The sequence below is a fragment of the Oncorhynchus keta genome, chromosome 28, assembly GCF_023373465.1.
Source record: "Oncorhynchus keta strain PuntledgeMale-10-30-2019 chromosome 28, Oket_V2, whole genome shotgun sequence".
Taxonomy (NCBI): Eukaryota; Metazoa; Chordata; class Actinopteri; order Salmoniformes; family Salmonidae; genus Oncorhynchus; species Oncorhynchus keta.
In genome coordinates, this window is record NC_068448.1 from 61745960 (window position 1) to 61773146 (window position 27187).

The following is a 27187-nucleotide window of genomic DNA, read 5'->3' on the forward strand; positions in this document are numbered from 1 at the left end:
ATGTGTGTTTTGACACACCCTCCATCAGATTTCAATATAACTCAGATGTGACGGCCAGCCGGTGGGTCAGCCAGGGAGAGAGAATATCAATATTTAAGTGGGTACTTGGTCAGGAGGTGGTGTAGCTACAAAATGAGCAATTACTTTTCTCCTCATGGGATGTGGCTCTGTTTATGACGAGGAGGTCAGAGGTCACCGGATCTCTTCAGGGCAGCCAGCTGCCATGTGATATCCTTCTTTATTGATTTACACACTTACTCACCTCTATGATATTTGAAGAAAATCATACATACAGGATATAGCTAGGTATTCTCCTGTACAATATCCACATAACCAGAGCCATTGACATTACATGAACTGTATATGGCTATAGATGGATAGTAAAACTGCACAATTGAATAGTTAGTATATTTATATTCACAGGTCCACATTACCTTGTTGATGGAAGGAAGATGTCCCATAACCTACAAAGCTGTCCCATAACCTAACCACCCCATCTCTCCTCCATCCCCTCCTTCCCATCAAACCCATGATACCCCCGCCCCCCACCAATAACTTCAGGTGTTCTATACCTAGAAGAGGTATAGAAGAGGGCACGGAGCCCTAAGCTTTCCCTATCAGTCCCAAAGTTAGTTGCCATCGTGTTTTCCTGTACGTCAACGTGTGTTTTCTGCCCGGCATTGATCCATCCACTCATTTAATCAGAAGAAAATCTTGTTTTCAATAATTAGCAGACAGACAAAAAGGGGAGGAAGCTCATTTCCTTCCGAGACCTCGAACGGCATCCACAGATCAATGTAATGTAATGCAATCAATGTGTAATGCCATGGCTTGATTTTAAAGCATTCTGTAGAATTAAAAACACACATCAAATCAAACACTCATGTTGTCTCTCTCTCTAAATCAATATGTAGATTGCTATCTTATCATGTAGTGCACAAAGAGACGCAATGACCATTATATTGTAATTATGAGTGATGGACTGCTAACATTTACAGAATGGCCCTTTTTCATTGAACTTCCTGCCTCTCAAGATTTAATACGCCTTAAACCTACATTTAGGAATTCTAATCATGTTCTAATGAGACCTCAGACGAAGTCTAAATAATAACAATTAGTCCATAAATAACGGCACTTCCTCATACAATGCATGTATACTGTACGTTTTACGGGAGTAACTGCATGATCACCATAATGAGTAGTAAATTATGAGTCTTTTACATGATGAGGAGGTGAGCCATGGCCCAGTGGTGGGTAACTCGGTATCAGGATCATTGGTATGAACTGAACTGAAATTTCTCACCTCTATCAGACACTAGTCATACGGAAGGCGCAATCCATTCTGAGGACTCCCAGCACCCCTTGTTTGATGAATTTCTGTAAGAAGAAGTCAAACTCTCCTTCTTACCAGCTGCTATCAGCTTTCTCAATAAGCTCCAGTAGTACTGTTAGCTGTGTACATATTGCTGTAAATATTGTTTGGGTTTGTGTATATTTATTGTCATCTGTTCAATGTGTTTTTACTATGTGCTGCCAAATGAATTTCCTGCCGGGGATAATAAAGGGAAAGGGAGATACCTAGTCAGTTGTGCAACTGAATGCATTCAACTGAAATGTAACTTCGACATTTAACCCAACCCCTCTGAATCAGAGAGGTGCCTTAATCGACATCCACATCTTCGGCTCCTGGGGAATAGTGGGTTAACTGCCTTGCTCAGGGGCAGAACGACAGATTTGTACCTTGTCAGCTCAGTGGTTCGATCCAGTAACCTTTCAGTTACTGGCCCAACACTTTAAACACTAGGACACCCATCACCCCTAATAAAGACTCTACTCTACTCACGTTGCCTGAGACACGAGGACTAGTTTTGACTCCCATAACTGTTACATATTGTAGGCTTTAGCTCAATGGGCTAATACAGTCTCGACTCACACTGATGACCCAGTGTCGATACCCGGTCAGGACAATGACATACTGTAACAGCACAGCAGTTGATACTTCCATTTCAGTAATCCCCTTCCATTTAATAGTGGATTTGGTTTAACAATGTCTCTAAAAACAGAATCATTGGAAATGAACACAGCCAATGCTGCCAAATGCTTAGAAAACCCTTGGACTCTGACATATCCTGAGTACTAATACATCTTTAGAATGTGGGAGAGTAAATATCTAGCTCTAGTACTCCTAAAACCCCAGGACTCTGACATATCCTGAGTAATAATACATCTTTAGAATGTGGGAGAGTAAATATCTAGCTCTGGTACTCCTAAAACCCCAGGACTCTGACATATCCTGAGTACTAATACATCTTTAGAATGTGGGAGAGTAAATATCTAGCTCTGGTACTCCTAAAACCCCAGGACTCTGACATATCCTGAGTACTAATACATCTTTAGAATGTGGGAGAGTAAATATCTAGCTCTGGTACTCCTAAAACCCCAGGACTCTGACATATCCTGAGTACTAATACATATTTAGAATGTGGGAGAGTAAATATCTAGCTCTGGTACTCCTAAAACCCCAGGACTCTGACATATCCTGAGTACTAATACATCTTTAGAATGTGGGAGAGTAAATATCTAGCTCTGGTACTCCTAAAACCCCAGGACTCTGACATATCCTGAGTACTAATACATCTTTAGAATGTGGGAGAGTAAATATCTAGCTCCAGTAGTCCTAAAACCCCAGGACTCTGACATATCCTGAGTACTAATACATCTTTAGAATGTGGGAGAGTAAATATCTAGCTCTGGTACTCCTAAAACCCCAGGACTCTGACATATCCTGAGTACTAATACATCTTTAGAATGTGGGAGAGTAAATATCTAGCTCTAGTACTCCTAAAACCCCAGGACTCTGACATATCCTGAGTACTAATACATCTTTAGAATGTGGGAGAGTAAATATCTAGCTCCAGTAGTCCTAAAACCCCAGGACTCTGACATATCCTGAGTACTAATACATCTTTAGAATGTGGGAGAGTAAATATCTAGCTCTGGTACTCCTAAAACCCCAGGACTCTGACATATTCTGAGTACTAATACATCTTTAGAATGTGGGAGAGTAAATATCTAGCTCTGGTACTCCTAAAACCCCAGGACTCTGACATATCCTGAGTACTAATACATCTTTAGAATGTGGGAGAGTAAATATCTAGCTCTGGTACTCCTAAAACCCCAGGACTCTGACATATCCTGAGTACTAATACATCTTTAGAATGTGGGAGAGTAAATATCTAGCTCCAGTAGTCCTAAAACCCCAGGACTCTGACATATCCTGAGTACTAATACATCTTTAGAATGTGGGAGAGTAAATATCTAGCTCTGGTACTCCTAAAACCCCAGGACTCTGACATATCCTGAGTACTAATACATCTTTAGAATGTGGGAGAGTAAATATCTAGCTCTGGTACTCCTAAAACCCCAGGACTCTGACATATCCTGAGTACTAATACATCTTTAGAATGTGGGAGAGTAAATATCTAGCTCTGGTACTCCTAAAACCCCAGGACTCTGACATATCCTGAGTACTAATACATCTTTAGAATGTGGGAGAGTAAATATCTAGCTCTGGTACTCCTAAAACCCCAGGACTCTGACATATCCTGAGTACTAATACATCTTTAGAATGTGGGAGAGTAAATATCTAGCTCTGGTACTCCTAAAACCCCAGGACTCTGACATATCCTGAGTACTAATACATCTTTAGAATGTGGGAGAGTAAATATCTAGCTCTGGTACTCCTAAAACCCCAGGACTCTGACATATCCTGAGTACTAATACATCTTTAGAATGTGGGAGAGTAAATATCTAGCTCTGGTACTCCTAAAACCCCAGGACTCTGACATATCCTGAGTACTAATACATATTTAGAATGTGGGAGAGTAAATATCCAGCTCCAGTACTCCTAAAACCCCAGGACTCTGACATATCCTGAGTACTAATACATCTTTAGAATGTGGGAGAGTAAATATCTAGCTCTGGTACTCCTAAAACCCCAGGACTCTGACATATCCTGAGTACTAATACATCTTTAGAATGTGGGAGAGTAAATATCTAGCTCCAGTACTCCTAAAACCCCAGGACTCTGACATATCCTGAGTACTAATACATCTTTAGAATGTGGGAGAGTAAATATTTAGCTCTGGTACTCCTAAAACCCCAGGACTCTGACATATCCTGAGTACTAATACATCTTTAGAATGTGGGAGAGTAAATATCTAGCTCTGGTACTCCTAAAACCCCAGGACTCTGACATATCCTGAGTACTAATACATCTTTAGAATGTGGGAGAGTAAATATCTAGCTCTGGTACTCCTAAAACCCCAGGACTCTGACATATCCTGAGTACTAATACATCTTTAGAATGTGGGAGAGTAAATATCTAGCTCTGGTACTCCTAAAACCCCAGGACTCTGACATATCCTGAGTACTAATACATCTTTAGAATGTGGGAGAGTAAATATCTAGCTCTGGTACTCCTAAAACCCCAGGACTCTGACATATCCTGAGTACTAATACATCTTTAGAATGTGGGAGAGTAAATATCTAGCTCTGGTACTCCTAAAACCCCAGGACTCTGACATATCCTGAGTACTAATACATATTTAGAATGTGGGAGAGTAAATATCCAGCTCCAGTACTCCTAAAACCCCAGGACTCTGACATATCCTGAGTACTAATACATCTTTAGAATGTGGGAGAGTAAATATCTAGCTCTGGTACTCCTAAAACCCCAGGACTCTGACATATCCTGAGTACTAATACATCTTTAGAATGTGGGAGAGTAAATATCTAGCTCCAGTACTCCTAAAACCCCAGGACTCTGACATATCCTGAGTACTAATACATCTTTAGAATGTGGGAGAGTAAATATTTAGCTCTGGTACTCCTAAAACCCCAGGACTCTGACATATCCTGAGTACTAATACATCTTTAGAATGTGGGAGAGTAAATATCTAGCTCTGGTACTCCTAAAACCCCAGGACTCTGACATATCCTGAGTACTAATACATCTTTAGAATGTGGGAGAGTAAATATCTAGCTCTGGTACTCCTAAAACCCCAGGACTCTGACATATCCTGAGTACTAATACATCTTTAGAATGTGGGAGAGTAAATATCTAGCTCTGGTACTCCTAAAACCCCAGGACTCTGACATATCCTGAGTACTGATACATATTTAGAATGTGGGAGAGTAAATATCTAGCTCCAGTACTCCTAAAACCCCAGGACTCTGACATATCCTGAGTACTAATACATCTTTAGAATGTGGGAGAGTAAATATCTAGCTCTGGTACTCCTAAAACCCCAGGACTCTGACATATCCTGAGTACTAATACATCTTTAGAATGTGGGAGAGTAAATATCTAGCTCTGGTACTCCTAAAACCCCAGGACTCTGACATATCCTGAGTACTAATACATCTTTAGAATGTGGGAGAGTAAATATCTAGCTCTGGTACTCCTAAAACCCCAGGACTCTGACATATCCTGAGTCCTAATACATATTTAGAATGTGGGAGAGTAAATATCTAGCTCCAGTACTCCTAAAACCCCAGGACTCTGACATATCCTGAGTACTAATACATCTTTAGAATGTGGGAGAGTAAATATTTAGCTCTGGTACTCCTAAAACCCCAGGACTCTGACATATCCTGAGTACTAATACATCTTTAGAATGTGGGAGAGTAAATATCTAGCTCTGGTACTCCTAAAACCCCAGGACTCTGACATATCCTGAGTACTAATACATCTTTAGAATGTGGGAGAGTAAATATCTAGCTCTGGTACTCCTAAAACCCCAGGACTCTGACAGGCTTGGCACACCAGTAAGGACAACCAGCGGTGATATGATAACTAATTAAAAGCAGAAAAGGTGAATATGATTTTGGGGGATCTGTCAGTAATTGGACACATGAAAGACGCCGGAGGGGTGCACCGAGACACTGCCGCCCCTCTTTATTAGGATCTAATGTGTGTGTGTGTGTGTGTGTGTGCGTGCGTGCGCGCGTGTGTGTTGTTCTTCTCCTTTGGTTGAATTCAGAAGAACAACTCACACAGAGATAGAGCAAGTTTCATAGAGGTTGAACTCACTGTGAGAGAGACTGTATTATGACTAGAGCTGGAGAGACAAGACATGAGAGACAGAAAAGGGGAAATAGTCTGAAACCAAAGAAGAAAGGGAGAAGAGAAAAGTACCATGTCATTTTTCCTGAGTGGCTAGTCTGTCATTAGTAACTTTTTTAGTCCTGGAAGTTGGACTACTTTGGAACCTTTGACGGTGGTTTTCTGTTCTTCTTGATCAATGTGAACACAAACTTCTTGTTGGAGCTAAGTCTATTCTTGTCTTATAATAGCATTCCCTTGCCGGCTTTCTTGCCAGGTCTCTCTCGAAAAGGAGCTTTTCAACCTCAACATATGCTTTTTTTGGAACTCTGCCCATGCAGTATTTACAAGAAATACTAAACAAACAGATTAACCGGATGTTTAAAAACAGACAAGTAGGCCGGTTAAGCAGTTTACGGTTAAGAAGGAATAGCACAGTCAGGAAGAAAGTATTTTCCCTTTTATTTCTTAAAGCCACAATTATTAGCCAGATAATGGTCAGGTGTGACTTGTTTCAGGAAACTAGGTGTATGTCGCACATCATTACTTCACAGGAGAGGGATTTTAAAAAATCTAAATGCATTTTTTTGGCAGAAATGCCTTCTGGAACATGTGAACTTTCATGTGCCTTAATAATAAACTTGTATTCCATCTGTAAATACTAATACATTTGTTAATTTACGAGCATTTTTGGTTTAGCCACACAAAAAGACAGGAACCTTCCTGCAAGCATGACTGGCTGAGATAATGTATTGACTGGACATGTCGAGAGATTAGATCAGATTGGTCTGCCATGTAGCATGATTCTGTTGTCACGACTTCTGCCGAAGTCGTTGCCTCTCCTTGTTCGGGCGGTGCTCGGCGTTCGACGTCACCGGTCTTCTAGTCATCATTGATCCATTTTTCATTTTCCATTGGATTTGTCTTGTCTTCCCACACACCTGTTTTCAATCCCATTCATTACCTGTTGTGTATTTAACCCTCTATTTCCCCTCATGTCTTTGTCAGAGATTGTTTATTGTCAGTGTAGTGTTGTTTGTTGTATAGGTGCGCGACGGGTCTTCGTACCCATATTTTGTTTATGTTCTTTTCCTGTTTAGTGTTATGGAGCATGTTACTAGGACATTATTAAAGACTCCATTTTTTACACTCCGTTTGACTCTCCTGCGCCTGACTTCCCTGCCACCTATACACATATGCCTGACATCCGTCTGTAACATGAGCTGCACAGTATGTGTAAAGAGAACACCTGTTTCTGGATTACATCATCAAACTAAGGGCAACCAGAGAAGGAAAAGCGTTCATCCATGTATGTGGGTAAGAGTCTAGCTAGTAAAATGTTCAGTTATTATACGTTTCTAATTTTGTCAAAGTCATTTTCATTGCAAGTTAAAGCATACTGTTAGCTAGCTAGCTAACATGATATGTATGATCTGTGTTGTAATATTATTTGTATCTCAGAAAGCGATTTGCATTGCTAGTTATAGCGTAATGTTAGCTTGCTAACAAGCATTGAACCAAGTTGGTTAAATTGAGTTACCTGCCAATTCATGCATGGTAGTAATGTTATGAGTTGGTATTATGGTTCATTGTTTGGCTAGCTAGTAGTACCAGTCAAATGTTTGTACCCACCTACTCATTGTCACGTTCTGACCTTTATTTCTGTTTTTGTCATTATTTAGTATGGTCAGGGCGTGAGTTGGGGTGGGCAGTCTATGTTAGTTTTTCTTGTTACGGTAAATGAGTGATGAGGTGTGGAGTCAGGCGCAGAGAGCAAAAGATGTGGGAAAAAAACACGCTTTAATGTCCCGGAAACATAACATGAACAAAAGTGGAAACACAAATGAACAGAAATATAAACGGACAGCGTGAAACCCAAATGCAAACAAAAATACACTCAAACAACAAAACAGACGAACAAGCCCGCACGAAACAGAAGCGGGCTGAACAGACTATATAAAACCCTACCCTAACAACCAAACAAGAAACAGGTGCTACCAATTAGACAGAACTAAAGGAACACAGAACAACGGATCGGCGATAGCTAGTAGACCGGCGACGACGACCGCCGAGCGTTCGGTAGTATTCGTGACATTTCTATGATTTTGGGATTTCTATGTTTCGGCCTAGTATGGTTCTCAATCAGAGGCAGGTGTCATTAGTTGTCTCTGATTGAGAATCATACTTAGGTAGCCTGGGTTTCACTGTTTGTTTGTGGGTGATTGTCTATGTTAGTTGCTTGTGTCAGCACAGGTCTCATTTATAGCTTCACGGTCGTTATTTATTGTTTTTGTATAGTTTGTATTCAGTGTTCAGTGCTTTATTTTATTAAATACTCATCATGGACACATACCACGCTGCATTTTGGTCCTCCGATCCTTCTCGCCTCTCCACTTCAGATGAAGAGGAGGACGACCGTGACACTCATTCAAGTTTTTTTTTACTATTTTCTACATTGTAGAGTAATAGTGAAGACATCACAACATTGAAATAACACATATGGAATCATGTAGTAACCAAGAAAGTGTTAAAGAAATCAAAATAGATTTTAGATTCTTCAATGAAGCCACCCTTTGCCTTGATGACAGCTTTGCACACTCTTGGCATTCTCTCAACCAGCTTGGCATTCTCTCAACTACTACCAGGTAGTCACATGGTAACAGGTGTGTCTTGTTAAAAGTTAATTTGTGGAATTTATTTTCTTCTTATTGCGTTTGAGCCAATCCATTGTGTTGTGACAAGTTAGGGGTTGTATACAGACGATAGTACTATTTGGTAAAATACCAAATCCATATTATGGCAAGAATCAATCACATTTATTTATAAAGCCCTTCTTACATCATCTGACGTCACAAAGTGCTGTACAGAAACCCAGCTTAAAACCCCAAACAGAAAGCAATGCAGGTGTAGAAACACGGTGGCTAGGATAAAACTCCCTAGAAAGGCCAGAACCTAGGACAAAACCTAGAGAAGAACCAGGCTATGAGGGGTGGCCAGTCCTCTTCTGGCTGTGCTGGGTGGAGATTATAATAGAACATGGCCACGATGTTCAAATGTTCATAGTTGACCAGCAGGGTCAAATAATAATATTCACAGTGGTTGACGAGGGTGCAAAAGGTCAGCACCTCAGGAGTAAATGTCAGTTGGCTTTTCATAGCCGATCATTCAGAGTATCTCTACCGCTCCTGCTGTCTCTAGAGAGTTGAAAACAGCAGGTCTGGGACAGGTAGCACGTCCGGTGAACAGGTCAGGGTTTCATAGCAGCAGGCAGAACAGTTGAAACTGGAGCAGCAGCACGGCCAGGTGGACTGGGGCATGGTCCTAGAGTTCAGGTCCTCAGAGAGAAAGAAAGAGAAAGAAAGGGAGAAAAATAGAGCGAGAGAGAGAATTAGAGAGAGCACACTTAAATTCACACAGGACACCGGATAAGACAGGAGAAATACTCCAGATATAATAGACTGACCCTAGCCCACCGACACAGCTCGACTAAGGAAGTACAGCTCGAATAAGCAAAGATAAATGACAGTCCATCGTTACTTTAAGACTTGAAGGTCAGTCAATCCAGAAAATGTCAAGAACTTTGAAAGTCACAAAAACCATCAAATCAAATCAAAGTTTATTTGTCACGTGTGCCGAATACAACAGGTGTAGAAATGCTTAAATCATGCGCCATGATGAAACTGGCTCTGGTGAGGACCACCACAGGAAAGGAAGACCCAGTGTTACCTCTGCTGCAGAGGACAAGTTCATTACAGTTACCAGCCTCAGAAATTTCAGCCCAAATAAATGCTTCACAGAGTTCAAGTAACAGACACATCTCAACATCAACTGTTCAGAGGAGACTGCATGAATCAGACCTTCATGGTCAAATTTCTGCAAAGAGACACTACTAAAGGACACCAATAACAAGAAGATACTTGCTTGGGCCAAGAAACACAAGCAATGGACATTAGACCGGTGGAGTTCAAATTGGAGATTTTTGGTTCCAACCGCCGTGTCTTTGTGAGACGCAGAGTATGGAGGAGTGGGTGTGATGGTGTGGGGGTGCTTTGATGGTGACACTGTCGGTGAATGATTTCGAATTCAAGGCACACGTAACCAGCATGGCTACCACAGCATTCTGCAGCGATACGCCATCCCATCTAATTTGCGCTTAGTGGGACTACCATTTGTTTTTCAACAAATTATATACCATTTTGTAGCTCTGAGTCTCTACTTTTATCCAATGTAAAAAACACAATTTCAAATGTTGTTACATAGGACCGAATCCAGGTGGTCGGTCACATTTGACACAAAATACCCAAGTGAAACAGGCCCACTGGGCTTAAAATGGACCTTCCCATCTGACATTTGCCCAAAATGCAGATGGCCAGTCCGCCCCTGCCTGTATAGACATCTGTCTAGCTGCAGTAGTTTGAAGTCTTGTGACACTGCAGGGAATGAGGGCATTGGATAAAGCTCTTACTGTGTACAGGGATAGGGCTTAAAGACAAGTGCCCTGACAGAAAGGCTTTGTCTCACAGGGAGATCGTGCATTAAAAGTTGTCTTTGTTCGATTTTTTAAGGCACACCTATAGGGATATGATAAATGAAATCATCTACCTCACTCTGTTATTGTATTCACAGTAGCGGCATACTCCTCAGATATACTGCACATGTAACTCCATATATCATCCATAGATTGTCAGTTTACAGTGGCACGACCTCTCAACTCTGTAACACTTTTTGTGCATGTGGAGAAGGAAAAGAAAAAAGTTGAACAGTTGACATAAAACATCAGCCTCATAGCAGATGTTTCCTACAACGTGTTGCCATGTAGCGCCGTCGTCTTGTCATGGCAGCTTAGAATTACGTGTGTGACGTGTGTATGTGTGTGTCATGCCCGTGCCCTTATTATATGCCTTCCGTACAGTCATCTCACATGTGGCAGTGTTTCCCTATCCAGGATGTCATGATGCTCACTATTGCCTGTCATGATAGATATCCCTGTTGACACAAGCTGTTATGTCTGCTCTAACAGGAGCACGTATGTTCATGACAACATGGCTCTTGAGACGAGAGAGCTTGTCAAATCTGCTCTTCTCCTTGCTTCAGTGGGTTAGGTGTGTGTGTGTGTGTGTGTGTGTGTGTGTGTGTGTGTGTGTGTGTGTGTGTGTGTGTGTGTGTGTGTGTGTGTGTGTGTGTGTGTGTGTGTGTGTGTGTGTGTGTGTGTGTGTGTGAGAGAGAGAGTGCATTGGGCAAATGCATAGAATTCATGGAAGGTTATCTTTGAGATTATCAAGGTTATGCGTCTCAGAGTGCGTCCATTATACACAGTGAGCGTGTAACCTCCAGCTTGCTAATTATATCAAAACAACCGCATTGTAACTTTGATTAACATTCAACAGTGCTAGTGGAAGATTTGTGTGTTGCGGAGCTGCGAAGAGTCTGTAGTATAAAAACTCTGCCGGCCTAATTAGATGTTGTGCTTGAAATAATTAAGTGAGGAGAGAGCAGTATTTAAAGAGGCATGGCAGTTATTGGAGGGTTGAAAAGGCCATATTTACCCTGCTCCTCCCCCTGCTTATGTGACTGGCATCACTGATGATGTTTTGTCAACACTGGTCTAGACAGCTGTCAATCAAAATACAGAAAAACAAATACAAACCCAGAAAGCTCCACAGAGAGATTATTTGAGGAACTGACATAGGGTGGGCTCCTCACCCCCAAATAAAACTAATGTGAAACTCATTTAAAATGAATTTAAATGTCTTATCTGTGATCTGTTGTGAGTTATGACTAAGATCACGCCGCGTTAGCATGAAAACAATGTTGCCTAGAACCAAGCAAGGCCAAACTCTAAATAAATCTTGCCTCTTTCAACCAAACAAGATCATTTTTGCTTTAATTGTTCGCTCAACCCATTAAGGCTAATTGTTCTCTAGCTTTAATGATTTCTAGAAAAATGCCCTAAAGTCAAATTAGGGCATCACATTTTTTGTCTGGTCTTTTATGTTCTTTTCTTTTGTCACCGAGCCACAGAGAGCAAGTTTACAAACTTGTTGAGGATTCATTTAGGCCCTAATTGCCCCCGCAGGAGACTGGTGTCAGCTTGGATCTAGTCAACCTCCTGCATAATGAGTAAAAATGATGGATCCTGCAAAGGTCACACTATAATCCTCCCTTACAGAAACAAATGGAATTAATGAAAGCACTCTGTCTCTCTCTCTGTCTCTCTCTCTCTCTCTCTCTCTCTCTGTCTCTGTCTCTGTCTCTGTCTCTGTCTCTGTCTCTGTCTCTGTCTCTGTCTCTGTCTCTGCTCTCTGTCTCTCTGTCTCTCTGTCTCTCTGTCTCTCTGTCTCTCTGTCTCTCTGTCTCTCTGTCTCTCTGTCTGTCTGTCTGTCTGTCTCTCTGTCTCTCTGTCTCTCTGTCTCTCTGTCTCTCTGTCTCTCTGTCTCTCTGTCTCTCTCTCTCTCTCTCTCTCTCTCTCTCTCTGCCTCTCAATTCAATTCAAAGTGGCTTTTTGGCATGGGAAATGTGTTTACTCTCTCCCTCTGTCCATCTCTCTCTTCCTCTTTCTCTCTCTCAATTCAAAGGGCTTTATTGGCATGGGAAACGTATGTTTACATTGCCAATACAAGTGAAATAGATAAAGAAAAGTGAAAAACCTTCAGAAAGGAACAGTGAACATTAAACTCTGATGGCTATGTACAGTGTTGTAACAATGTGCAAATAGTTAAAGTACAAAAGGTCAAATAAATAAACAGATAAATATAGGCTGTATTTCTTCTTCACTGGTTGACCTTGTGGCAACAGGTCACAAAACTTGCTGTGGTATTTCACCAAATAGATATGAGAGTTTATCAAAATTGGATTTGTTTTAAAAGTATTTATGGGTCTGTGTAATCTGAGAGAAATACTGAATGTGTCTCAAATATGGTCATACATTTGGCAGGTTAGGAAGTGCCTCTCTCTCTCCCTCTCTTTTTCCCCTTTCTCTCTATACATCCACTGGTGTGTATCTCATCACGGACTCCCAGTAAAGTAGTTGGGTATCACAGATGACTTGCCACATTTATTAGTAATTCCAGCAGTGTTGCCATTTTAGTCCCCCATCTGTGAGTTTCATAAATTCCTTAATAAACCAAGACTTTGCAGTGGAGGCAAAATGGAAATGAATGGTATTTTACATGCAGGGAAGCAAAAGAGAACAATAACAGTGTACTATTAAATTGAATATATAATCAAACTAGTTTATGGAGAAATATAATATGTCTCTGTGTGTGTAGTTTAACATAAGCACACCAATACCACAGAGTTATCACAGCATGACTATGGGAGACGAAACTCATGTCATGTTCTTTTTTGAAAGTCTTTATTAAAAATCAAATCAAATGTTATTTGTCACATGCGCTGAATACAGCAGGTGTAGAACTTACAGTGAAATGCTGACTTACAAGCCCTTAACCAACAATGCAGTTTTAAGAAAATACCTAAAAAAAAAGTAACAAATTAAAGTAACAAATAATGACAGAGCAGCAGCAAGATAGAAATAGAGAGGCGTTATACCGGAGGTACAGGTACAGAGTCAATGTGGAGGCTTTATACCGGAGGCACAGGTACAGAGTCAATGTGGAGGCTTTATACAGGAGGCACAGGTACAGAGTCAATGTGGAGGCTTTATACAGGAGGTACAGGTACAGAGTCAATGTGGAGGCTTTATACCGGAGGTACAGGTACAGAGTCAATGTGGAGGCTTTATACCGGAGGTACAGGTACAGAGTCAATGTGGAGGCTTTATACAGGAGGTACAGGTACAGAGTCAATGTGGAGGCTTTATACAGGAGGTACAGGTACAGAGTCAATGTGGAGGCTTTATACAGGAGGTGCACGTACAGAGTCAATGTGGAGGCTTTATACAGGAGGTACAGGTACAGAGTCAATGTGGAGGCTTTATACAGGAGGTACAGGTACAGAGTCAATGTGGAGGCTTTATACAGGAGGTACAGGTACAGAGTCAATGTGGAGGCTTTATACAGGAGGTACAGGTACAGAGTCAATGTGCACCGGTTAGTCGGGGTAATTAAGGTAATATGTACATGTAGGTAGATTTATTAAAGTGACTATGAATAGATAATATCAGAGAGTTGCAGCAGCAAGAGGGGGCGGGGGCACTTATATCGTGTGAAAAACAAAACTTCAAAGAAAGTGACATGGGCACACCAAGGGTTGAGGTAGTATCCTGTGCTTATTGAATTTTCCACACCCCAGTAAGATGGAAATCAACACTGGGTTAACCCTTGTTTTTCATAGCATGGGGTACCTCTCTCCCCACTGACTGGAATATTGTCTCCCCACTGATCGAAATACTATCTCCACACCAAGAAAGAGAGAGGAAGGCAACCTTAGGGCCCTGTCACCATCCCACACTGCTCTCTGGCTGACAGCCAGATACTGGGAAGATTTCTCAATGGACTTCCTTTTGTCGTACATACACAGCAATTATTTTATTGTAGGAGAGGATTATAGAAACCATGAAACAAACAACAAAACAACATGTAGGTTTCCCATTCAGCGTCTGTTGATTTCTGTTGGGAGGAAAAAATAGAAAAACTCCAACCAAAGATTTGAATCATGAGGGAGATATTTAAGGATTTAACCTGGGGGCTTAGGGTGTTGTGTTCTACATTACTGAGTTGCTGTGTGTGTCTATGGAACCATGCTAACATTATCCCTGTGAGTGATTCTCCATAGCACCTCTATATTGTTATTGGCAGATGCTACATTTTTTTTTTTACTTGTATGTGTGTGTGTGTGTGTGTGTGTGTGTGTGTGTGTGTGTGTGTGTGTGTGTGTGTGTGTGTGTGTGTGCCCATGTGTGTGTGCCTGTGTATGTGTGTACCAGTGCGCCTGTGTGTGTGTGTCTGCTCATCCGTGTTCGTATGTATGTATGTATGTATGCATGCATGCATGCGTGCATGCGTGTGTGTGCATGTGCGTATGTATGTATCTATGAATGTGTGTTTGTATGTGGGTGTATGCTGTTGGCTTGGTTCCTGGTCCTTTCCCAGTATGGTACCAAGAAGACATAAGTCACTTACATCTGCCTAGAGTTCTGTGTCTCTGTGTATCTAACGAAAGATAAACACACAAGATGTTTAGTTTAAATCAACATTATATCAATGCTCCCATCCCTTATTACAGTACTGTACGACAGTAGAGAGAAGAGCGACCAGGCAGATTGCTGGTATTACAGGAGAGGCTATACAGAAACGCCTGGTGCACAAAATTGATGACGTATGCTACACAGCCAGAGTTGAGTGGGGAGGAACGGATTCGGTTCATTCAGTTCAGTCAATTGTCCTGATGAGCCCTTCCCAGCTAGGACTTGGGAGAGTGTTCAGAATCATTCAGTTTTCATCGGTGTAAGTGTTCCAAAAAAAACAAGTACTACTCGGTGAAGCAACTGCTGCCCAGTGGGAAGCAACCAATGATGTATATAAATCCTGGATTGCTGATGCTATGTGATGGCCAATGAGAGGCTTTGAAGCCACCTGTCGGCCATATTGGCACTCTCCAGAATAAGCAAGAATACCATAGGAAGTATTTAAATTCAATGTTTCAGGGACAAAATAACATGTATTTAAGTATTTGTTGTTGTTGTAGTGGGAACAGTAACAATACTACTTTCAAAAAATTATACTTTAAGGAAAATAGTTTTACATATTTGTTATTTTTTATGTTTAGCTCACATAATATAATACAGAAATATGCATTAAGGTGTCTGTAATAGAATAGATGGTGACATCCAGATGGTGACCAATACTGCAAGTTATTTCTCCTTCTCCCATCTAAATAAACATCACTTAATTTAAAAAAGTTGAACTACTCCATGCTGCTGTTATTGCCAGATAGCCAGCACAAACTAGAGCATGCTCATCAGGACGACTGACTGGAATGGAATGGAATCAATGGAACGATATCAAACACATCAAGCATATGGAAATCATGTGTTTGACTCCGTTCCATTGATTCCATTCCAGCCATTACAATGAGCCTGTCCTCCTACTGCTCCTCCCACCAGCCTCACCTGCTCTGTGCTCTAATAGTAGCTCCTACACACAGACAGGCAACCTGCCATAACAGGACTTATGGGACAAGTATTAGTGTGGAAGGAGACATGAACAAATGTAAAGTAAAGTGTGATGAACACTTCAGATTGAGGTTTTAAAGGTGTGCTTTGTTAGTGATTTTCCACTGAGGCTTTGTTGACGTACAGTATGAACAATCAATATCACCAATGATTTTTTTTTAAAACAGGAATTACTCATTATAGCAAAAAAAAAAGAAAGATTCTTAGATATTCAGCAAATTGACAGGGACAAAGACCCCAACTCACTTATGAACTCATTCAACTAATTTATTGAAGATGCATTGGAATTTGGGAACCTGTCAAAACTCAGTGTTGGAACTCATGTTTTCTCTCTGAGAGGTGTAAAGCCAGAACAAAAGTCAATATAACAGCTTACCCAACATTACATTTTACACTTTGACACACACGGACAAGAATCCTGACACTTTGAGATAAAAAAAAATACAAAAACAAGAGCCTGACTGTCTTGTGTTTATATATTTAACAATGGTGCTAAGTGGTTTAGCTGTACCTGTAGAACAACCATGGCTGCTTATGTTCTAACGAGGCCACATGTTTATCCCTGCCTGCCGGCAAGTGTGAATATGAAGCACCTCTAAAAAGAACAGCCCCGCTCTCCACGTTGACGACACCACAACGTGATAGAAACTTCTATTTGCACATTTCAAATCATGGGTGTATGGGAAAATGAAATAGACATGGCAAGTCTTGTGATGAGACCCAGAGTGTGCTGTATGTGTGATTATTCAATGAGATCCACCATCTCAACCCAACAATACACACTCTGCGTTGACAATGAGAGTCAATGCAACAGTGTTGCTTCCGTCCCTCTCCTTGCCCCAACCTGGGCTCGAACCATTGTCCTTCTGAACATATCAACAACTGCCTCCCATGAAGCGTTGTTACCTATCACTCCACAAAAGCCACGGCCCTTGCAGTGAAATGTTTACAGTGAAATGCTTACAGTGAAATGTTTACAGTGAAATGTTTACAGTGAAATGTTTACAGTGAAATGTTTACAGTGAAATGCTTACAGTGAAATGTTTACAGTGAAATGTTTACAGTGAAATGTTTACAGTGCCTTGCCAAAGTCTTCACCCCCCTTGCCGTTTTCCCTATTTTGTTGCATTACAACCTATTATTTGCATTTCAGGGAAAGTACATACACAAGATAGTCCAAATTGGTGAAGTGAACTGAAAATAATGAATAGTAACTGAATAGTTATGCACGCTCAAGTTTTCAGTTTTCTTGTTCTATTTCTTATTCGTTTCACAATAAAAAATATTTTATATCTTCAAAGTAGTGGCATGCTATGTAAATCAAATGATACAAAGCCCCCCCCCCCCCAAAAAAAACTATTTTAATTCCAGGTTGTAAGGCAGCAAACTAGGAGAAATGCCAAGGGGGTGAATACTTACGCAAGCCACTGTACTGACAAGCCCTTAACCAACAATGCAGATTTAAGAAAAATAAGTAAAAAATAAGAAATGAAATGAAATAGCTATATGGCTATATACAGGGGGTACCGGTACAGAGTCAATATAACGGGGGCACTGTTTAGTCAAGGTAATTGAGGTAATATGTACATGTAGGTAGAGTTGAACAACTAGTTCAAGGTCTCAGAGCGAGTGAAGTCACCGATTGAAAATTCACTGCAATCAACAGAAAATATTGTAGGATCCAGGATCCTCTCATTCTCTCATTCTTACATGCATTGATATATTATATTATGGGTATATTATGATATCAAAAGTGTTTGCCAACAATTTCATAACTTTTGTTTTGGCACTAATATATGTTTAGCTAACTAAATTCATAATCTTTTTCTGAGTTGACAAAAGCCATCTCTCACTAATTAGTCGTATTATCCCTAAACGTGACATATTGGTTCTGGTAATATGCACGTTTCCCATCACAGTGTTGTCTCATTGTAGCCACATTTCCTACATGTGTTGCAGCAGATAATTACGGATAGTCCATGTAACCTTTGCTAAACTCCAATGTGTCGAGTAATGATGATGTTGAGGCATTAACCTCTGCTGATAGGCAGTCCAGATGGCTTGGCTGGCCTGCCCTTTGAAAGCCTTGCTACTCTCAGCAAGGTATGTGTGTGTGTGTGTGTGTGTGTGTGTGTGTGTGTGTGTGTCTGAAATGTCTAAATATTATATGTACTGTATAATTAAACGTACCATATACAGTTGAAGTCGGAAGGTACATACACTTATGTTGGAGTCATTAAAACTAGTTTTTCAACCACTCCACAAATGTCTTGTTAACAAACTATAGTTTTGGCATCTACTTTGTGCATGACACAAGTAATTCTTCCAACAATTGTTTTCAGACAGATTACTTATAATTCACTGTATCACAATTCCAGTGGGTCAGAAGTTTACACACACTAAGTTGACTGTGCCATGAAACAACTTGGAAAATTCCAGAAAATGATGTCATGGCTTTAGAAGCTTCTGATAGGCTAATGGACATCATTTGAGTCAATAGGATGTGTACCTGTAGATGTATGTCAAAGCCTACCTTCAAATGCAGTGCCTCTTTGCTTGACATCATGGGAAAATCAAAAGAAATCAGCCAAGACATCAGAAAAAAATGTAGACCTCCACAAGTCTGGTTCATCCTTTCCAAATGCCTGAAGGTACCACGTTCATCTGTATAAACAATAGTATGCAAGTATAAACACCATGGGACCACGCAGCCGTCATACCACTCAGGAAGGAGACGCATTCTGTCTCCTAGAGAGGAACGTACTTTGGTGCGAAAAGTGAAAATCAATCCCAGAACAACAGCGAAGGACCTTGTGAAGATGCTGGAGGAAACAGGTACAAAAGTATCTATATCCACAGTAAAACAAGTCCTATATCAACTTAACCTGAAAGGCCGCTCAGCAAGGATGAAGCCACTGCTCCAAAACCGCCATAAAAAAGCCAGACTACGGTTTGCAACTGCACATGGGGACAAAGATTGTACTTTTTGGAGAAATGTCCTCTGGTCTGATGTCACAAAAATAGAACTGTTTGGCCATAATGACCATCGTTATGTTTGGAGGAAAAAGGGGGATGCTTGCAAGCCAAAGAACACCATCCCAACCGTGAAGCACGAGGGTGGTAGCATCATGTTGTGGGGGTGCTTTTGCTGCAGGAGAGACTCATGCACTTCACAAAATAGATGGCATCATGAGGGAGGACAATTATGTGGATATATTGAAGCAACATCTCAAGACATCAGTCAGGAAGTTAAAGAATGGTCGCAAATGGGTCTTCCAAGTGGACAATGACCCCAAGCATAATTCCAAAGTTGTGGCAAAATGGCTTAAGGACAATAAAGTCAAAGTATTGGAGTGGCCATCACAAAGCCCTGACCTCAATCCCATAGAAAATGTGTTGGCAGAACTGAAAAAGCGTGTGCGAGCAAGGAGGCCTACAAACCTAACTCAGTTACACCAACTCTGTCAGGAGGAATGGGCCGAAATTCACCCAACTTATTGTTGGAAGCTTGTGGAAGGCTACCCGAAACGTTTGACCAAAGTTAAACAATTTAATTTCAATGCTACCAAATACTAATTGAGTGTATGTAAACTTCTGACCCACTGGGAATGTGATGAAAGAAATCAAAGCTGAAATAATAAATTATTCTCTGCTTTTATTCTGACATTTCACATTCTCAAATAAAGTGATCCTAACTGACATAAGACAGGGTTTTTTTCTAGGATTACATTTCAGGAATTGTGAAAAACTGAGTTCAAATGTCTTTGGCTAAGGTGTATGTAATCTTCCAACTTCAACTGTACATATACTGCCCAAAAAAGGAAATTATAGAAGGAATAGCGACAGTCATTTGGGATAGCGCTCCAGTAATTTACCTTGATAGAACTCAATGCTTTAAAGTCACAGTCAAACATAAATGATTTATACAACTGATGCTACTGAGGTGCAAAGAGCCAGAACACTTTTGTCTTTTAATAATTCAAGTGTAGAAGAGAAAATCTGCCAGCAGTTTGTTAACATTCAACTAGCACAGTGCTGGTGAATCCATTTTTTTCAGCCCCTGCTAGAAGACTATGGGCACAACATTCTTTAGGGCTGCTGAATGTATCATTACTATTTTCATGAATGTGGTTTGTATTTGTATGCTGGATCCCCATTAGCTGGGGTCCAGCAAAATTAAGGCAGCTGTATACCATTTTAAATACTTTAAATACCATCACAACAGGCCACTACTCTATTACTGTCACGCCCTGACCGTAGATATCTATGTTTTTCTATATATTTTGGTTAGGTAAGGGTGTGACTAGGGTGGGTACTCTAGTTTTTGTATGTCTAAGGTTTTTTGTATGTCTATGTTGGCCTGATATGGTTCCCAATCAGAGACAGCTGTTTATCGTTGTCTCTGATTGGGGATCATATTTAGGTAGCCATTTTCCTCATTTGTGTTGTGGGAACTTGACTATGTTTAGTTGCCTGTCTGCACTAAGTTGTATAGCTTCATGTGTAGTTTGTTGTTTTTGTTAAGTGTTTCGTTCATTATAAGAGAATGTACGCATACCACGCTACGCCTTGGTCTCACTCATACGCCGATCGTGACAACTACCACATACACTACCATTCAAAAGTTTGGGGTCACTGAGAAATGTCCTTGTTTTTGAAAGAAAAGCAATTTTTTCCCCCATTAAAATAACATTAAATTGATCAGAAATACAGTGTAGACATTTTTAATGCTGTAAATTACTATTGTAGCTGGAAATGGCTGATTTTTCATGGAATATCTACGTAGGCCCATTATCAGCAACCATTACTCCTGTGTTCCAATGGCACGTTGTGTTAGCTAATCCAAGTTTATCATTTTAAAAGGCTAATTGATCATTAGAAAACCCTTTTGCAATTATGTTAGCACACCAGAAAACTGTTGTTCTGATTAAAGAAGCAATATAACTGGCCTTCTTTAGACTAGTTGAGTATCTGGAGCATCAACATTTGTGGGTTCGATTAGAAGCTCAAAATGGCCAGAAACAAAGCCATTTCTTCTGAAACTCGTCGGTCTATTCTTGTTATTGGAAAATAAGGCTATTCCATGCGAGAAATTGCCAAGAAACTGAAGATCTCGTACAACGCTGTGTACTACCCCCTTCACAGAACAGTGCAAACTGTCCCTAACCAGAATAGAAAGAGGAGTGGGTGGTCCCTGTACAGAACTAAGCAAGAGAACAAGTACATTAGAATGTCTAGTTTGAGAAACAGACTTCTCACAAGTCCTCAAATGGCAGCTTCATTAAATAGTACCCGCAAAACACCAGTCTCAACGTCAACAGTGAAGAGGCGACTCCAGGATGCTGGCCTTCTAGGCAGAGTTCCTCTGTCCAGTGTCTGTGTTCTTTTCCCCATATTAATATTTTATTTTTATTGGCCAGTCTGAGATATGGCTTTTTCTTTGCAGCTCTGCCTAGAAGGCCAGCAGGGGTCTAGTGGCGATCCGCCTGTCTCAGATACCTGGAGGTGGTCTTGAGAATAGTGGACCGGGCTCTCTTCCAGGTTGTGCTGGCCTATTCCTTTTGCTCAGGCAAGAGCAGGGGCTGATATCCCATGGAACACTCGAAAGGCGAGAGACCAGAGGCCAAACAGGGAAGGGTGTTGCGGGCATATTCCACCCACACAAGTTGCTGGTTCCTGGTTGGCGGAGACGAGGCAACGAGTCACCATCTCCAGGTCCTGATTGCTGATTGGCTCGCTCTGACTGGCCGTTGGACTGGGGGTGAAAACCGGAAGACAGGCTGGCACGATGACCCAATGAGGGTTCAGAACACCTTCCAGAACCGGGATGAGAATGGAGGGCCGTGATTGGAGACCATGTCCACCTGAAATCCATGGATCCAGAAGAAGTGCTGCACCATGATCTGGGCCGTCACCTTGGCTGAAGTTAACTTGGAAAACCTATCCACCACCATAAGGATAGTGATGCTGCCATCAGATGGAGGGAGACCAGTGACGAAGTCCAGGGATATATGAGACCAGGGGCGGTGAGGAACAAGGAATTGAGGTTGAAGGAGGCCAGCCGAGCTTGCCACTGTGTCTTATTCCACACAGTGCAGGCGGAGATGAACGCGAAGGTGGTCTCCTGACATGGTGGTCCTGACATCCTTTTGGTCCTGGGCAGAATGCTGGAACAGGATGGCCCCAACTCTGACGTCCGAGGTGACGACCTCCACCACAAACTGACAGGACGGGTCCGGATGGACTAAGATGGGAGCTGTGGTTAACCGATGCATGAGGTTCGAGAACGCCTGATCAGCTGCTGGAGACCACGTGAACAGAACCTTGGGAGAGGTGAGTGCTGAGAGGGGGGAAGCCAGGGTGCTGTAACACCAGATGAAGCGATGGTAGAAATGAGCAAACCCCAGGAAACGGTTCAACTGCACTCTGGATGTGGGTTGAGGCCAATCCACCACAGGTCTCATCTTGTCAGAGTCAATCTCATTATTCCCAGCAGCAATGACGTACCCTAGGAAGAAGATGGTGGAGTGATGGAATTTACATTCACATGCTCTGGCGGGGGAGGCAGATGAACTATACACCCTGCAGCAAGAGAAATGTAGTGTGGGGGACTCTGCCAATAAATCACCCATCCAGCACTCAGACGTCCATGGGAATGGAGAGGGGTTGTGTGGGGATTCCCAGTTCCAACACCAGGGTAGCCGCCATAAATCTCTCGTCAGCCCCAAAGTTAATGAGCACCCAGAGAGATTTGGATTGGTCACCCCAACAACAGGATAGCATCGAGGGGGGTACGAGAAATGGAAGATAGGAAACTTCCCGTACGGCTCACCAGCGTACTCGAACCTACTTGATGAGCCTGGTATTTTAATGGGCAGGTAGATAAGAAATGTCTCGTAGCCCCACAATACAGACAGCTCTTGGTGTTAAGTCTGCGTAAGCGCTCAGCAGGAGGCAATCTAGCCCTGCCCAGTTGCATGGGCTCCAAAGGAAACAATTCAACAGCCCTTTGTGATTTCTGATAGAACTCGGGTGACATCAGATCCACTCGGAAATGTGGTCTTCGGGGATTTCCCCGGATACCGCGGAGGCGAGGTGGAAATTGAGGATGAGCGAGGGTAACAGGGAACAGACTCCTTCTCCATCCTACGTTCCCGTTCCCGCACATCGATCCGGATGGTCAAGGCTATGAGGGAGTTGAGGTCCATAGACAGCTCCCGGGCTGTGAGCTTGACCTGCAAAGTGCAGGTCATTGACAGGCAGGGGTTTGTGATTAGGTCAGAGTCAGGCAGGTACAGGACATCAGGCAGACTGGGGGTCAGGGCAGGCAGAATAGTCAGACAGGGAATAGTCAGACAGGGAAAACTAGGAACCAGAACTTGAGAAAAAGGAAGACGGGAAAGCACGCTGGTAAGACCTGACAAGAGAAGACAAACTGGCAACAGACAAACAGAGAGACAAAGGACTGTGAGACATACGTTTAATTCTGGACAAAGTGGGATGTATATGGAGGGTACAGGGGCAACAGTAGACGAACAGCAGAGGGGCTAAGGACTTTAGAGATGGGGAAAGGACCAATAAAACGTGGGGAAAGTTTGCTGGACTCCACTCGGAGGGGCAGATCCCGAGTGGACAGCCATACCCACTGCCCAAGACGGTAGCGGGGAGCTTGTCATCTGTATCTGAAGGTGTTCTTGAGAAGAGTGGCCTGGGGCTCGTCCTAGTATGGCGACAGCAACGGACGAACACCTGGACAGAAAGTGTGCTGACCTGATTGGCTCGCTCCTACTGGACGTTGGACTGGGGATGAAATCCAGAGGATAGACTGGCCGACGACCCAATGAGGGTGCAGAATGCCGTCCAGAGCTGGGACTGGGGACCGTGATCAGAGACCATGTCGACCGGCAGTCAATGGATCCGGAAGATGTGCTTCACCATGAGCTTGGCCGTCTCTCAGCATGTCCAGCCCACTCATTATCTCAGCTAATCATGGCTAGCGGGAAGATTGCTGTCTTTTTCTGTTTGCTACACTGACTTGGCTCGTAATTTAACAATTGTATTTGTATTTACAGATGGCATACAAGTTTGTTATTAAGGCACATAAAAGTTGACATGTTCGAGAAGGCTTTTCTGACAAAAATGCATTTTGATAAATAAAAACAAGTTTACTTTCAAACGGATCTCTTGTGAAGTAATGAACCGTGACATACAGTGTGCCTAGTTTCCTGAAACGGGTGACAAATGTGATATAACATTTTTAATTTGTTTAAAAAATATATATTTTAGAATAACGCTGTAACGTAACAAAATATGGAAAAAGTGAAGGGATCTCAATATTTTCCGAATGCAATGTGAATTAGGTTACTTGCAATATGACTGCCTGAATAAAATAAAACAGAATAGAACAGAATAAAATAGAATGTTCTATTTTATTCTGTTCTATACTCTATCTAGTACAGTATGGTGTCTAGACAGATGGACAGAGATAATCTTCACAGACTTATAACCTTTGTATCATTCAGGGATATATCAAACATGTTCCCACAGAACAGCATAAATGGAGAGAAATCTGGTGAGCTCATTGGGGTTTTAACTTGTCAGACGATTCCTGGTCCAACCCCAACAGGGGAACTGGCTACTGGCATTTTCCCTGCAATTTGTTATAAGAGAGTGAGTTTACATTTTGATTTAATAAGGCCCATAGGCATGGCCCCAAACAAGAATCAATCATCAGCAAGGAGCAAATGATGTGCTGGCCAGGGGAGAAGAGAGAGCCAGAGGACTGGCTCTGGATTAGTAAAGCTAGAATATACACACAAAACACACACACACACACGCACGCACGCACGCACGCGCGCCACTTGTCTGAAGGAGTACACGCTCATCTAGCCCAGAACCAAAGCACGTTCCCACCTGCAGGATTCCTAAAATAACATAGAGCAAGACATTCCAGCTAAATAAAATATGGCACAGGACTTTTATTGAACTGAATGAATTCAAATGTGTTTAAACTGCTGGATGGAATGCAGGATCTGACTGCGGAAAACTTCAGGTACCAGTCTGGGGCCCATTGTTTTTACCAGCCAAGTGATATGGTTGGCTGAAATCAACTGGCCTTGTAAAACTGCCCCCTGAATGTACTGATGTGATGAATATTCATAATTTATTATTTCCATACACAATGTAGTAATACGTGTTGTTTTAATGTTGAAACTTAGAAGGATATTCCTTTGAAAATATAAGCAATAGAGGAGTTTCCCCCTTTCCCTCTATAAAAATGTACACTGGTAAATATTAAAACACAACATACCTGTGTATCCAAGGCTCCTATCGGTTATGCATCTCAGACAAAACACAGAAGTAGCAGTACTACCAGCACACCGCATTCTGCAGATGGAGGCAAAACGGTAATGATATCCAAGGTACGTCGGTGACATTTACAGGGTGAGATATTTTCTCAAGACCATCCCCGTCTGGTAACACAGCACATCAAGAAGACATAATAAGGTACTTTTCCAATACGTAGCATGTCATGTTTTTTTCCTGAGTGTGAAAGGATCAAGGTAGAACACATCCTCTTCAGCAGCAAGAGAGAGAGAGAGAAGAACCCTCTTGGAAATAAATTGTTATATTTTCTTTTTCAGGTGAAGGGGCCAGGGACATGGGCGGTTCACAGAGAACACCACACACGCGTAACACACACACATACACACATGGCCGTGCTGAGATAATGTGGCCCTGACCCTGACCTTGTCTAATGCTACTCCGTCATATTTACCCAATGATGTTTTGAGTGGCTCGGCCGCTCGCGATAGAGGAGATTAAATAGATTGGCAACAACAAAGCCGTCAGGCCTCAAGGGAGTGATCCTGCTCTAGCTTATCCCTACTGTAGCACAGCCTGCCTGAAACATAACACAGGGCAGACAAGCGGAAGATTTCATAAATGACATAAGAGTTTTCACTCGTAGCACAGAAAAGGGCAGAGTTTCATTTACAGGGCTGGTGTCATTCTACACTATCAAGTCTAATATTGAATTTTTATATTTACACGGTGGTTGTGCCCTCTTCCTCCCTGCCCCCTTTTCCTCCCTCTCTGCCATCCCTCTCTCCCTCCCTGCCCATCCCTCCCTCCCTCCCTGCCCACCGACCCTGATTTCTTGGGGTTCTGCAAAAAATGCAGGAATGTATGAATGTGAATGAAGTATCTCAAAATATTTTCGTCTCCATCTTTGACATTCCCCCTATTTCTGAGATAAGGAGGCGGAGGAGTAAAGGAGGGATGGACGGAAAGGAGCCTGTCAAGATTCAGACCCAGTCCTTCACAGGCCTCTTGTGGTCTGTACTCCTCTGTCAGTACGGTCGTCGAGGGACTGGATGAAAATGACTCTTTGTCTTGTCAGGGCTGGTAATACAGTGCTAGACAGGCCTGGGATAAATACCTGGGTGACAAATAAATGTGTTGTAAAGGAGGCATTAATCGCAGGCTTTGTGAGACGTGTGCTCTTATGACAAAGGAGGGAGTCATTTGTCAGTCTGTTCCCCAGATGGCCCCACGAAACTCTTGATGAATTACTCCCACCTCGCTTTAACCGGCTTTCGGAGGCATCGCCTGCACATGCTCCCTTTATCTACAAGCCGCTTGGCACCCAATCCACATGAGTGGTCTCACTGCACACATATGCAGGAATGCTTATACACACATGAATGTATGCAACACACACGCACACACACACGTTCCGCAGCAGACTGCAGCACAGCGTTTGCTATTAATGACCTTCAAAATGTTGTCCATAATTCATAGAGCCAATGCCCTGGCAAGTGTTCTGGCACTAATAAGTAATTAAGGGTTAAGTGACAGGCCCTGTGATTGGCCGGCCACGCTGAGGTGTAAATGTTTCATGTTCCACTCATGTCCAGCGCGTTACATTGTTTAAAGCCGTGACTACC

The 27187-nt window shown here is 42.1% G+C and overlaps 1 long non-coding RNA gene across 1 annotated transcript; it reads right to left on the reverse strand.

Annotated features, from left to right (window-relative positions):
* Nucleotides 1-7887: 7887 nt before the first annotated feature.
* On the reverse strand, nt 7888-25819 carry LOC127912846 (uncharacterized). Its single transcript, XR_008083683.1, has 2 exons — nt 25549-25819; nt 7888-9427 (listed from the first exon to the last, which is right to left on the reverse strand). It is a non-coding gene; the product is annotated as an uncharacterized LOC127912846 (long non-coding RNA).
* Nucleotides 25820-27187: the final 1368 nt, after the last annotated feature.